The 11,771-nt window shown below is 42.6% G+C and overlaps 1 long non-coding RNA gene across 1 annotated transcript; it reads right to left on the bottom strand.

The window, feature by feature from the left end:
• Positions 1-506: 506 nt before the first annotated feature.
• On the bottom strand, positions 507-11,430 carry LOC128854243 (uncharacterized). The gene is made up of 3 exons (XR_008453231.1): positions 9,983-11,430; positions 7,422-7,686; positions 507-7,088 (listed from the first exon to the last, which is right to left on the bottom strand). It is a non-coding gene; the product is annotated as an uncharacterized LOC128854243 (long non-coding RNA).
• Between the last annotated feature and the right edge of the window lie 341 nt (positions 11,431-11,771).

Here is an 11,771-nt window from a genome sequence, read left to right as displayed (position 1 = left end):
GGTTCAGCAATACAAATCACCAACAGCAATAACTAACCAGCAGACCATATTGTTTATGCTGACCAACCACCCATCTACAATCGTGAAGAATTAGCAGGAAGAAAAAAGGTATTTAATTTTTAGCTGACCGCAGAAGGAGACTTTCTGTTGCAAAGCAGAATGCTTCAATTATGATGTGTCTCTCCAGTTCCCATCAGCTCTCACACCCCTCCCAGAGCTCCATGAAGCCCTGTGAAATTGTGTAACATTGGGTTAGCAGCCCATAATGTGCTTTTTTGGGGCTTGCTGAAAAACATACGAGTAAACACTTCAGCGCAGGCTTCTAGTGTTAGTTTTGTGGGAAGTGAAAAGTTTGCAGGGAGGTGAGCAGCAAACGAGCGAAACAGCTTGGGCCAGAGCTGTTCAGGAGAGTCGAGTTTGCTTCAAAGCAGCATTGGTTTGATCTCGGAGCTGCTTTTTCACCAGTTTCTGTTGGCAGTGGTGAATTCTAAAGGTTAGCCAGTTCACACCCAGGAATGAAGTGGTGCAGGCTATTTCAAGCAGTATTTGATGTCAGTTGAATCTCTAAGGTAGAGTTCTCCTCCAAAGCACCTTTTGCATGTTTAAGAGCTTTCATTTAAGTCATAATGTGTTGTGTCACTTAGTGGGCTGTACAAAAATGTCTTGTCAACTCAGAACTAAGAAAGTCAAACCCATCTATCCAGACCTTGGTGCTGGCAGGGTATGCTCAAACTGTTCCAGTACGTGAGGTGTTTCTTCTAAGTGGATTCTTCAATGGAATATAAGTGACTGGACTTGGACTCTTTCTTTTTATCTCCTGGCCATGCCTCTCACCGATAGCTCAGCTAAGTACAAGAGAGAGGCGTTGCACACCACCTCAGAAACTCCCCCTTAGCTGGAAGAATCAGCAAAAGAGGAGTTGAGAAGAGAGCAGAAAAGCCAACTTTGTGACCTTTGCTTAAAACCTAAATGTCATACAGTCCAGCTAGCAGACATTCCCAGGCACAGCTTGGTGATGTGTGGGGGTTTTGCTCTTTAATTAGGGCAAGAATCAAAAACTTTGCAGTAGAAATTATGTTTGGTCTTCATGGTATTGAACAGGGAATGAAATGACTGTGAGCATACTTGCCAAACAATTCTAGTCTATTTTTTGCCCACTGATTTTTCTCAAATTGAGAAAGTGTCTCTCTTTAAAGAGCAGATTAGGTTTGCAATCTGCAGAAGCTTGAAGTATTACTCTTTATCCTTTGAAGATCTGGCTTCAAATGTGAATTTGAGTCGCAGGAGGAAATGACCAGAATAAATCCCTTAAGGTCATTTTGGTCAGTTGGGCAAATGCATGGAGATGCCCTTATTAACAATCTGAACCGTGCACTGGGAGATGGCAAAGCACTTCTGTGAACTCCAAAAGATTCCACAGAAATATGGTGTTTGATGTTTTTCGAAATGCCAGGCTAACCACAGAGGTGAGACAGATGTGTTGGAAATGTTATAGCCATCTACAAGAAGGGTCAGAAGGAGGATCCAGGAAACTACAGGCCTGTCAGTCTGACCTCAGTGCTGGGGAAGGTCATGGAACAGGTGATCTTGAGTGCTATCATGGAGCACATGCAAGAGAACCGGGTGATCAGGCCCAGTCAACACGGGTTCATGAAAGGCAGGTCTTGCCAAACTAACCTGATAGCCGTCTATGACAAAGTGACTCGCCTGCTGGATGAGGGAAAGGCTGTGGATGTTGTCTTCCTGGACTTCGGTAAAGCCTTTGACACAGTTTCCCACAGCATTCTTCTTAGGAAACTCTCCTGCGTGGAAAACTGTTTGGATGGCCGGGCCCAAAGAGTGGTGGTCAATGGAGTTAACTCCAGCTGGAGGCCGGTTACAAGTGGTGCCCCCAGGGCTCAGTGCTGGATCCAGTCCTGTTCAATGTCTTTATCAATGACCTGGATGAAGGCATTGAGTGCACCCTCAGCAAGTTTGCAGCCAACACTAAGCTGGGTGGGAGCGTGGATCTGCTGGAGGGTAGGGAGGCTCCAAAGGGTCCTGAACAGGCTGGACCGCTGGGCTGAGACCAATGGCATGAGGATCAACAAGGCCAATTGCTGGGTCCTACACTTGGGGTACAACAACCCTGTGCAGCTACAGACTGGGGGAAGAGTGGCTGGAAAGCTGCACGGAGGAGAAGGACCTGGGGGTGATGGTTGACAGCGACTGAACATGAGCCAGCAGTGTGCTCAAAAGATGAAGCAAGGAAATGTTCTGTAAGTGGATTCGCTGCTCCTTCCCATGGCGAGTCCTAACTGTCGTCGTATTTACTGACCTCAGAAAAGAGTTTGGTGAAAGGTGACGAGGGAGTGATATATAAGTATATTCTAGAAATAGTTCATCCTTGAGGAACTTGAGGTTGGAAATTCTCAAAATCCAATTGTAAACTATGTTTCCAAGATGGTGTCGTGTTGTAAGTGCAAAGTTAGGTATATTGTCCACAGCTTCAAAAATCTTCTTTAAAACAAATATTGGAAGAAAAAGCTGCTTTAGAGATTATTCGGTCTGGAATGGCTTTTTTTTTAACAGCCAAATTAAAATAAACCCTGTAATGTAGGATTTGAAATGTAAGCAGGAAGTGTCCTAACCATAAACTCATGAACATTACAGTATACGGCAGGAAAACAGCTACAGATTTAACATAGTCTAATTTTTATTATTCCTTGAGGGAACAGAAGTCCTTAGGCTGAGAAGTTTGTGGTGTTTTCAGAGGAAACTCTTTCACGCGGGCTGATCTCTCCGTTGTTGATGTGTAGGATGCAGATTATCCACAACTGGATAGTGTGGGTTTTGTGAGACTGTGCGAGTACATCAAAGGAACCAACTGCTTTCTGTTTAACCTGAGGTATGCTTTGACAAAAGGAAATGGCAATTGTTTGTCGGCCTCAATTCTGAGCTCGCTACTATATAATCTGGGATGCAGTTCTTGTTTGGGAAAGATTGATGGAGCTCCCTTAACTTTTACTAATGTGATATGCTGGTTTACCTAAGGAAGATACCGCCTGGGCAGTGGAAATGGCAGTCGTGCACGTGTGCATGTGTGTGCGCTTATTCTCTACTTTTTCATACAGAAAGACAGAAAATAATTCCATGTGGACCTTTTGTAGTGATGATCTGCATATACATTGGTAACCTGTGTTTGTGGTTTCTGCTTTGGAGGGTGAATCCTGATTTTATTTAGGATTATAGATGGCATTATTTGGAGACAGCAGACATTCCATGCAAAGAGAGGTGGTACAGCTTTCCCATCTCTTTCTGGATTCAGTGGCGTTGCTCTCCAGTGTGTGACAGGAGGATCTGACCTCGCTTGCCAAAACTTGACAGCAATCTTGCATACCTCGGGCAGCAACATAGAAGATGTGGTTCTAAGCACACCCCCTCGATCTGATAATCACCGTACATCTATGTCCCAGTTTGATGATGGGTTTATAATGAACATCTCTAACCTCAGCCTTGCCCAGCCATCTGCTCTGTGAAGCAAGCTGGCACTTCAAAGCCATATTTTGCTTCAAGGTGTCTCCTTGTAGTCTTACAGCACAAATAGTGAGTCATCTCCTCCCACCAGAACAAAGCAAGACCGTAACTCAACTCAGTGGGAATGCCCGGGAGGAAAGGCAGGTTGCAGAGAGCGCCACAGTCAGACAGAGTAAATAATAACCTTTGTGCTTCAGAGCTGTGTTCTGCTGAACACAGGCACCAGACTTAATCATTATCACCTCCTGGGTGAATCGCAGATGATACACTGGTCTCTTGAGGGATGTGTTAGGTGTGGGAATGTTTAACTTCTATAGTATATGAAGAGAAGGATTTTCCTGCACATAGGATTGATGATCTGATTAGAAATAAAATCAGACACAGTTATTTGGTCTGGACTAAGATGTCAAAGTATCTCTGCCATGCTGGTTTAATTTATGTCTTCTCCATATATTTTATCAAATTATAGGAATTTTAGACTGATCGCTTGGTTTTGTTTTGGTTTTAGGTGTTCTTTGATTTATTAGATATATGTGGGAAAGATTTCAAGGTATGAGGTCATTATTGCTACCTCCTTTTCATCCCTGCAGCATCACTGGGTTCACTTCACACGCAGCACACATGTCAGGTAGTACACTTTGACGCAGAGTTGTATGTAGTGCTTTGCATACACTATATTACACGCACAGAAACTGAAGCATACATGGTTTCTCTGTAAAACCCATGGTCTCATATGGAATCAGTTCCAAAACTGGATTCCAACAGAAAATCATAGATTTCAGATTTACCTATTATTTTACCACTTTGAATCTTCGAGGACCTGATCTAAATCACCCGGCTACTGAAAGAGAAGACTCCCCACCGATGCCCCTACCATATAGGCTTTTGCCAAGTAAGATGTCTTTGGGTCCTTCCCAGGACATATGAGCCATGTGTTTATTTAAGGAAAGCTTGCCATTCGGTTAGTTGCCCGTTTGCCCATCCCAAAGCCCATCTATTCTTCTCTTAGCTGCAGGGACTGACATTTCACCGTCAGCAAGATATGCTATTCCCGCAAGCCCCCATCACGTGTGCCTCTTGCAGCAAGGCGAGGACGCCGGCCGCATCTATGGGGAAGCCCTCCTTTCCAAGCCTGTCTTCACAGTTCCCAATTAACTTCTCTCCCTGTTGGTTTCGTATCTGTATCAGCATCGATTCTTGAGACTTTATCCTTAAACTTCTATGGCGATTGTCCATTTTTGCACTTACCAGAATGGCTCAGAAAGGGGAGGTGTCAGTTAGGGCACTCACTTCATTAATGGAAATAATTTTGGGTTATAAAACTTCTCTCCACCTGCCTACTGTTGGTGAAAATGAACCTTTATCAAGTCTCTGGGATTTTTGGTCTGTCTTCTATTGCAGCGCTGGATGAATTGAATCTTGTATTAGGGATGTCCTAACTGAAAAGAAAATTGAAAATTGGGGAAATGTTGGAATCTTTGTTTCATAAAGTGACATACAAGATTTTCTGTCTTTTTCCCCTTGTTCTTTACCAGATGATTCCCCCTGCTGCCACCTTCAGATGAAGTGATTTAAAACGGATGGGATATTAAAGCTTTAAGACAGGGTTTTAAAATAAATGAAATGCTATCAGTAATAGTAACAGCTGCTGTGCCCACCAGCTGGACGGGAGACTTAATCACTCCGTCAAATCCCACTTCCCACAGAACGGCGCTTGTTTTCTCTGCCTTCTGCCCTTCCACCAACACCACAGCACAATCCCAACAAAGCGATGCTTCCCTGTGGTCCACAGGGGCTCTGTCAGAGTCGTGAAGGGAGATATCTCTCTTTCTCTGAACTGTCAGCACAGCATGTGCTGTGCGGCAAAATTTGGCTCCTTGGAACGTGCTTCCTAAAGTCGGGAAGGAACAAGAGCATACGTTACAGTTGCAATGCAGGGCATTTTGGAATCTGTTTTTGTAGATGTTGGAAAAGTATCTCTGCAGGCAGAGCTCCTGTCTCCCGAGCCTGCAGCTTGGAGCGCGGGTCTTCAGAAGACAGAACTTCTGTGTTCAGAATGGCATTGAATATTAACTATGTCAAATAAATCTCATGAATGGTGTCACTTTCAAGACAAAGACCTTGTCAGTGCTGACTTTTAGGCTGGCGCTATCTCTCAAAACCGGTCCAGGTATTGGCCAGCTCACCTGTCAAAGCTCACTGGTGAAACAATTTCCAACTGAGTCACCTCAGGAAAAAAATTGTGATTTCAAAATGTCAAATTTCTCTTTGACTTTCACCCAAGCCTCATATAAAGTTGAGCACAAGAGCTCAGTATGGTTTCCTTTGAGTTTAAACTAAATCTTTTCATTGACAAAAAATAAATTTTTATTTGTGTCTTACTTGGCTAAAAGAGCCATTGGAAGAAATTTCTTTTTTAGTGACACTGAAACTACCATTTCTCTACCAAATCAAGAAGTGGTTTATTTATTCCAGTCAGGGTTCTCACTCCCACCAGTGCCGCTAACTTAGTGAGCAGCAATGCACAAAGCAGTTAACCTTTCTATTGTGAGTTTAACCATCTGTAAAATGGATATGATACTACTTACCTGCTCGACGCCACTGTACAGGAGCTTAATTTTTAATCAAGCTCTGTTAAAACACTTTGAGCTCACTCTGTAAAAGATGCACGGAGAGGCAAATAGTTTTATTACAGTCTTATTGCTTTTATAAGATTTACATTCCTAAGAGGAGTATCTGGTCAACTCTATCTGTGTTCTAGAAATAACATAAAGGAAAGAAAGTACCAAGAAGCATAAGAGCTGTACTGGGATGGAGTACAGACTTTCTGATGGTCTAAGGTTCCTTCGTCCCTATTAATTATACATGTGGAGCAACTTGTTAATGCATTTCTAAAGACATGTTGACACAAGCTCAGACCTCTACCCTGGCAGGCAGTCTTTTGAATTAATTTAACCCCAGGATCAGAAGAAACTGGACAACACAGTTGAAGGCATTTCTCTAACAACCCGAGAAGACTACTCACAACAAAACAGATTTCCTGGGTCCGTGAGGGAGAGCAGGAAGTAATGGTACACCTTCATGGGAGCGCGTTATGAATAATTTCTGTAGAAGGCCCTGGCATTACATTTCAGGCTGATTGTCCATGGAATATGACCAGGTAACATCTCAATGTTATTTCTCTACCCTCTATGCCCTCCAACAGCTTCAAAAATAATTTTAAAAATACTTAATTTTACTAATAAAATACCTGAGTCATTCAGAAGTTGTCTTTACGGTACATATAATTGCTTGTAATAACAGCCAACACAAACCAATGATTAATTCTGTTTGAACAGATTGCCTAATACATGCTACAGTATTCAAAACTTACCTAATATTTTGAAGGAAATTTTATACTGTGTGCTTTGCAGGCACAAACCCCCACCAAATTACTGTAATTACTGTTCATGTACACAGTGTTGGAGGTGCAATGTTTGAAGTGCAATTCCATGATGTGAAGTGACTGCATATATAGTTCTGTGAGGTTTCATTATTTGTCCCACCTCGGAACGTCGAACCACATGTGCGTTCTGTACAAAAGAATGGAGAACAGGACAGCCTGAAACTTCCAGGGACCAAATTCATAGAATCATAGAATAGTTTGGGTTGGAAGGGACCTTAAAGATCATTCAGATCTACCCCCCACCCTGCCATGGGCAGGGACACCTACCCCTGGCTCAGGCTGCCCAAGGCCCATCCAACCTGGCCTTGAACACCTCCAGGGATGGGGCAGCCACAACTTCCCTGGGCAACCTGGGCCAGGGCCTCACCATTCTCATGGTGAAGAAATTATTCCTTATGTCCAGTCTAACTCTGCCCCTCTCCAGTTTATACACGTTCCCCTTCATTCTATCACCACAAACCTTTATGAACAGTCCCTCTCCAGCTTTCCTGTAGCCCCTTCAGCCACTGGAAGGTCACTCTAAGGTCTCCTCAGAGCCTTCTCCAGGCTGAACAACCCCAACTCTCTCAGCCTGTCCTCATAGGGAAGGTGCTCCAGCCCTTGGATCATCCTTGTAGCCTCCTCTGGACCCATTCCAACAGCTCCATCTCCTTCTCACATTGAGGATTCCAGAACTGGACACAATCCTTCAGATGAGGTCTCACAATTGTGGCAATTTGTTGAGCCTGTAGAAAAATAAGGTCATAAGAAACACACCTCAATGTGATATGAAGCTGTTACAGGAGGTGTAATCACGAGATTGTTGTTGTCTCTTCTTTCAGAGTCTTTTAAAAAATGAGACTTTACAGATGAAATGCTGGAGTGGTGCGAGTTAAACAAAAAGTGTTACTGGAAAAGAAACCCACACCAAGTGTCAAAACTTTGACATTAAAAATACATTAGTTTGATTATCTTCCATGCTGATTCATTCACAGAGAGGTCCCTCCAAAGTGCCTAAATGTCATTGGAGGTGTTGAGGACACTTTATGAAATGAATTCTTGAAGCAACCTTATGACGCTTTCTGAAGTAACTCCTGATTCGGAGTGTGCAACGCCTCAGGGTATCCTGAGGAATGTGACCTTAAAATGCTGAGCACCGGCTGCATGGAAAATGTTAAAAAATTGGAGGAATCCAAATAACTTCTGTACATTTGAAAATCCTAAATCCGAAGTTTAGCTTTGTCTCTTTGAGCATCCTGATCCAGTGGGAGGTGTCCCTGCCCAAGGGGGTTGGAACTGGATGTACGTTAAGGTCTTTTCCAACCCAAACCAGTCTCTGATTCTGTGATCTCTTGTATAACATCAGCTCCTGTGGAGAAAAATGGTTAAAAAAGCTACCTGAGACATTATAGCCATTACTGATGTTACAGCTTTGGATCTTGTTGGTTTAGGGGATTGTTTCTCTCCTTCCTTTTCCTTCCCATGCCGTTCCAAACTAGCCTGAAGCTGAGGAGGTTAGAGCTTTATCCCCCAAGGTATATCCCCTTCAGGCACAATGCAGCTAATCCACAGCCCGAACAATCCTGCAGCATTAAGCCTGTAGTTCACGCTTGTTGCTAGAATTTAAAGAATTGACCAGACTAATATTTTTTTCTCTATTTACTCAATAAAAATAGGCTTCTGGATAATCTTTCAGAGCAATCACAGCAGTCAGTGACACTTGTCACTGTAAAAATCCACTCAAGTTTCTATCATTCAGGTCAGTTTGGTCAATTTAAACTACATAATGGTTTTTTTTTTCCCCTGAGTTATCAACACAACCATAGAAATGCCCCAAGAGTTTGCTGGGGGTGTGACTTTATAGGAGAAATGGTTTGGAGAAAAGCACTATCTCAGCTGTGTCGATACAAGTGAGAACTTTTTAAGGATGTTACCTATTGCTTCTTTAAAGGTGTCTGTGAATTCCAAATCTCTAAGACTTTTTACAGGAAAAGCTTAGGAAACTATGCACAAAAACATTTGCAAAAACAAAAAAGCAGAAAAGAATGGAAATCTATTTTTAAAACCTGAACAACTAGTCAATGGCCTGTGGGCATTGGGAGGGATGTGTTTCTCGTGGCTTTGGAAATGAGTAGATGCCCCAACACAGAGAGACAACAGGAACAGATTTATCAGAGATCGCAGGTGGACCGCAAAAAAAGCAGCTTTATTACCCAGCCAATATTACTGCTGTTTAAACAGGTGCCCACACCGTGTACAGCAGCCCCGCAGGTTCCTCCTGCAGACAAAGGCTGTATTTGACTTTAAAGAGTTAATGTTCTCTTACTCTTCCTTTTTTTTCCCCTCTTTCTCTCTCTCCTACTGGCTCAGAGCACTGGCTTTCATTTGAAGGGCACAGCACACTGAGTGATGTTCACATGATACCAATGCCAGCAGCATGATAAGCCTATTTCTGACAGTGTGGCAAATTACTATTATGAAATCCCAGTGCATTTGATTGCGGAGTGACTTTCAGAAGGGCTCACACGTAGCAAGGTTACGAAGGGCTCAGTGTTTACTGCAGTAATGCTGACTTACTGGAAAAGAATATCAAGAGCTCTTTAAATAAAAAAAAGCTTGGGAGATTCCCAATTCATAGAACATTTGGCTGAGTCTATCCAGCCAAGCTGCATGCTTCTCTAAAATGAAAGGGAAAAAAATTATCAGCAAAAATTCTTAGGCTTTTTTTTTTTCTGCCTTGCTGACTCAGAGAAATGTGTTCGCTAGAGATGCGCTGCAAAGGGATCATCGCCTCCAGGCTGTCCTTCCTCTCTGACATTGTTCCCTTCAGGAGGTTACGGGTGTTCTGCCTCCCCATCCCACTCAAAGCTCAGGATCTCCTCTGCCCGTACAGTGTCCGCGTTAAAAGGAGAACAGGATTCAAATACCAAATGATGACAAAAGCAGAAGTGGGAGGAGAAATAGGCACTTTATGGGCTAAGAAAGCATGGAAGATGCCAGGAAAAGAAGCATATCTCAAAATACAAAATAGCAGTAACCTACCTGCTGAATTATTGCCGGCATCCAAGGGTGTGTTAGAGCACGGAGATAGATTGTCCCTGCTCCAGACTCCTTCCTTTTCAGCTTATTTGTGGATTAATGCAATCAGCAAAATAAAAGAGAGCAGGCATTAAATGACTCAGGTTTACAGCAGGATTGTTATCACACCAAGGGGCAGCAAGGTACTTTCATGATGAAATAAGCTTTTATTTAATTATCTAGTAAATAAATATGATTATTACTTTGGTTTTTTCCTAGCCTTTGTTGATAAAGTATTTAGTTATGATAATCCAGGTAAATCTCATTTGCTTTCTTGCTTTTATCAATTTCAATGCCAGTAAGTTGTGATTACTGTGTTCATAAGCAATGTTCTGACTGCTTATCTTAATTAGAGCCTGTGTATTCTCTTTCATATGGAAGTAAGAGTACTGGGAAGCCTTGGCATTCCTGTTAGATTTCAGGTCAAGCACATTCTATCACTCTAAATACAGAAATATTGGTCTCTGCTACACTTCAGCAGTGTTTTGCAGCACTCCTGTATACTCTGTTGTACTGAAGGTGTTGCAGTAGAGACTCAGCATCCATCCGGATCTGATTAGGATCAGGGATTTGGGGGAAAGGAAGGAATCCCCATACACTAAACAACAAAACCCCCCAAAACAACACCCAACAAAAGCAAAACCATCCCCCCTCCAATAACCATTTTCTTTAAGTGTCCCTGATTTTGGACTTGCTGTAGCTCTGAGATGTGAGGGCGAGTAAATTTTTGTTTGAAGCAAGTTTGTAACAATTATGTGCTCTGGGTTTAGGAATGTTAGCAATTTCTCTGCACTGCATTCAGTGAAGCAGCTTTATGAGCCTCATCTACCTTTTCTCCGGTAAACACGCTTGCACCAATGGGTAAAATTAGATGTGTGGCAAATTCAGACCTCTGTCTTTCTCTCTTCCTCCCCCCTAATAGAGGAACTACTTAAATGCTGGTTGAAATAAACCTGAGTGCTGTGAGTGTGGATACAAAACAGAAAAGCTCCTGACGTTTAGGTAGAATCCTCTAGGATTGTGTGGTTTTTTAATAGCGAAGGAGTAAAATTTCTCTACAAGAGCTCCCAAACACCTCTAATTTTCCACTTCTTTTTGAAGGTAGGACAAAACCAGTCAATTAATAGATCAGTATACAAAAGACAATTCCCTTTCCTAATCATCTCCATTTTCTCGGTCAAGGAGAGCATTCACATGATGTTTATTTTGGGATACACACACAATGCAGTCTTGTTTGTCTGCTGCCTGGAAGGAGACTATTCCAGTCTGCTTTGATTGCTGTTCCCAGCTGAAATAGGAATTGATCCTTTATTTTAGTAAGCAGAGATGTGAAGGGGTTTTTTGTGTCCTGCCCTTATTGCGATATGAATATATTTATCTGATGGTGGAATACAGCATCTGTATGTAGGTGGGCACTGCCTGGGATAGGTTTAAGCCACCCAACCAAATGCCTGAGCTTCGATGTATAGCATCAACAGCTGCCGTTTCTTAAGGGTGATTTTAAAGGCACGTGTTCTTGGAATTTGTTTCCTGAGTGGCATGTTCTACCCTGGAGAGGCCAAGGGTGTAAATAACCTCTTCAAACAGGTGTTTTTGCTGTAAGGCCTGAAGGCAATTGTCTCTGAAATCAAACTGGTGATGGCAAAAGCTTTGGTGCAAGTGAATGGGGAGTTACTGCCTTTCCCTGTCTGTGAAAGAGGAAGAAATGATAAATTTGGGATCTTTTGGTGTGCCTAACAGATACTCGGGTAAA

Source organism: Cuculus canorus, chromosome 21 (assembly GCF_017976375.1).
Source record: "Cuculus canorus isolate bCucCan1 chromosome 21, bCucCan1.pri, whole genome shotgun sequence".
NCBI lineage: Eukaryota > Metazoa > Chordata > Aves > Cuculiformes > Cuculidae > Cuculus > Cuculus canorus.
The sequence above is the reverse complement of the archived record's forward strand: the minus strand, read 5'-3'. Positions and strand labels throughout refer to the sequence as shown.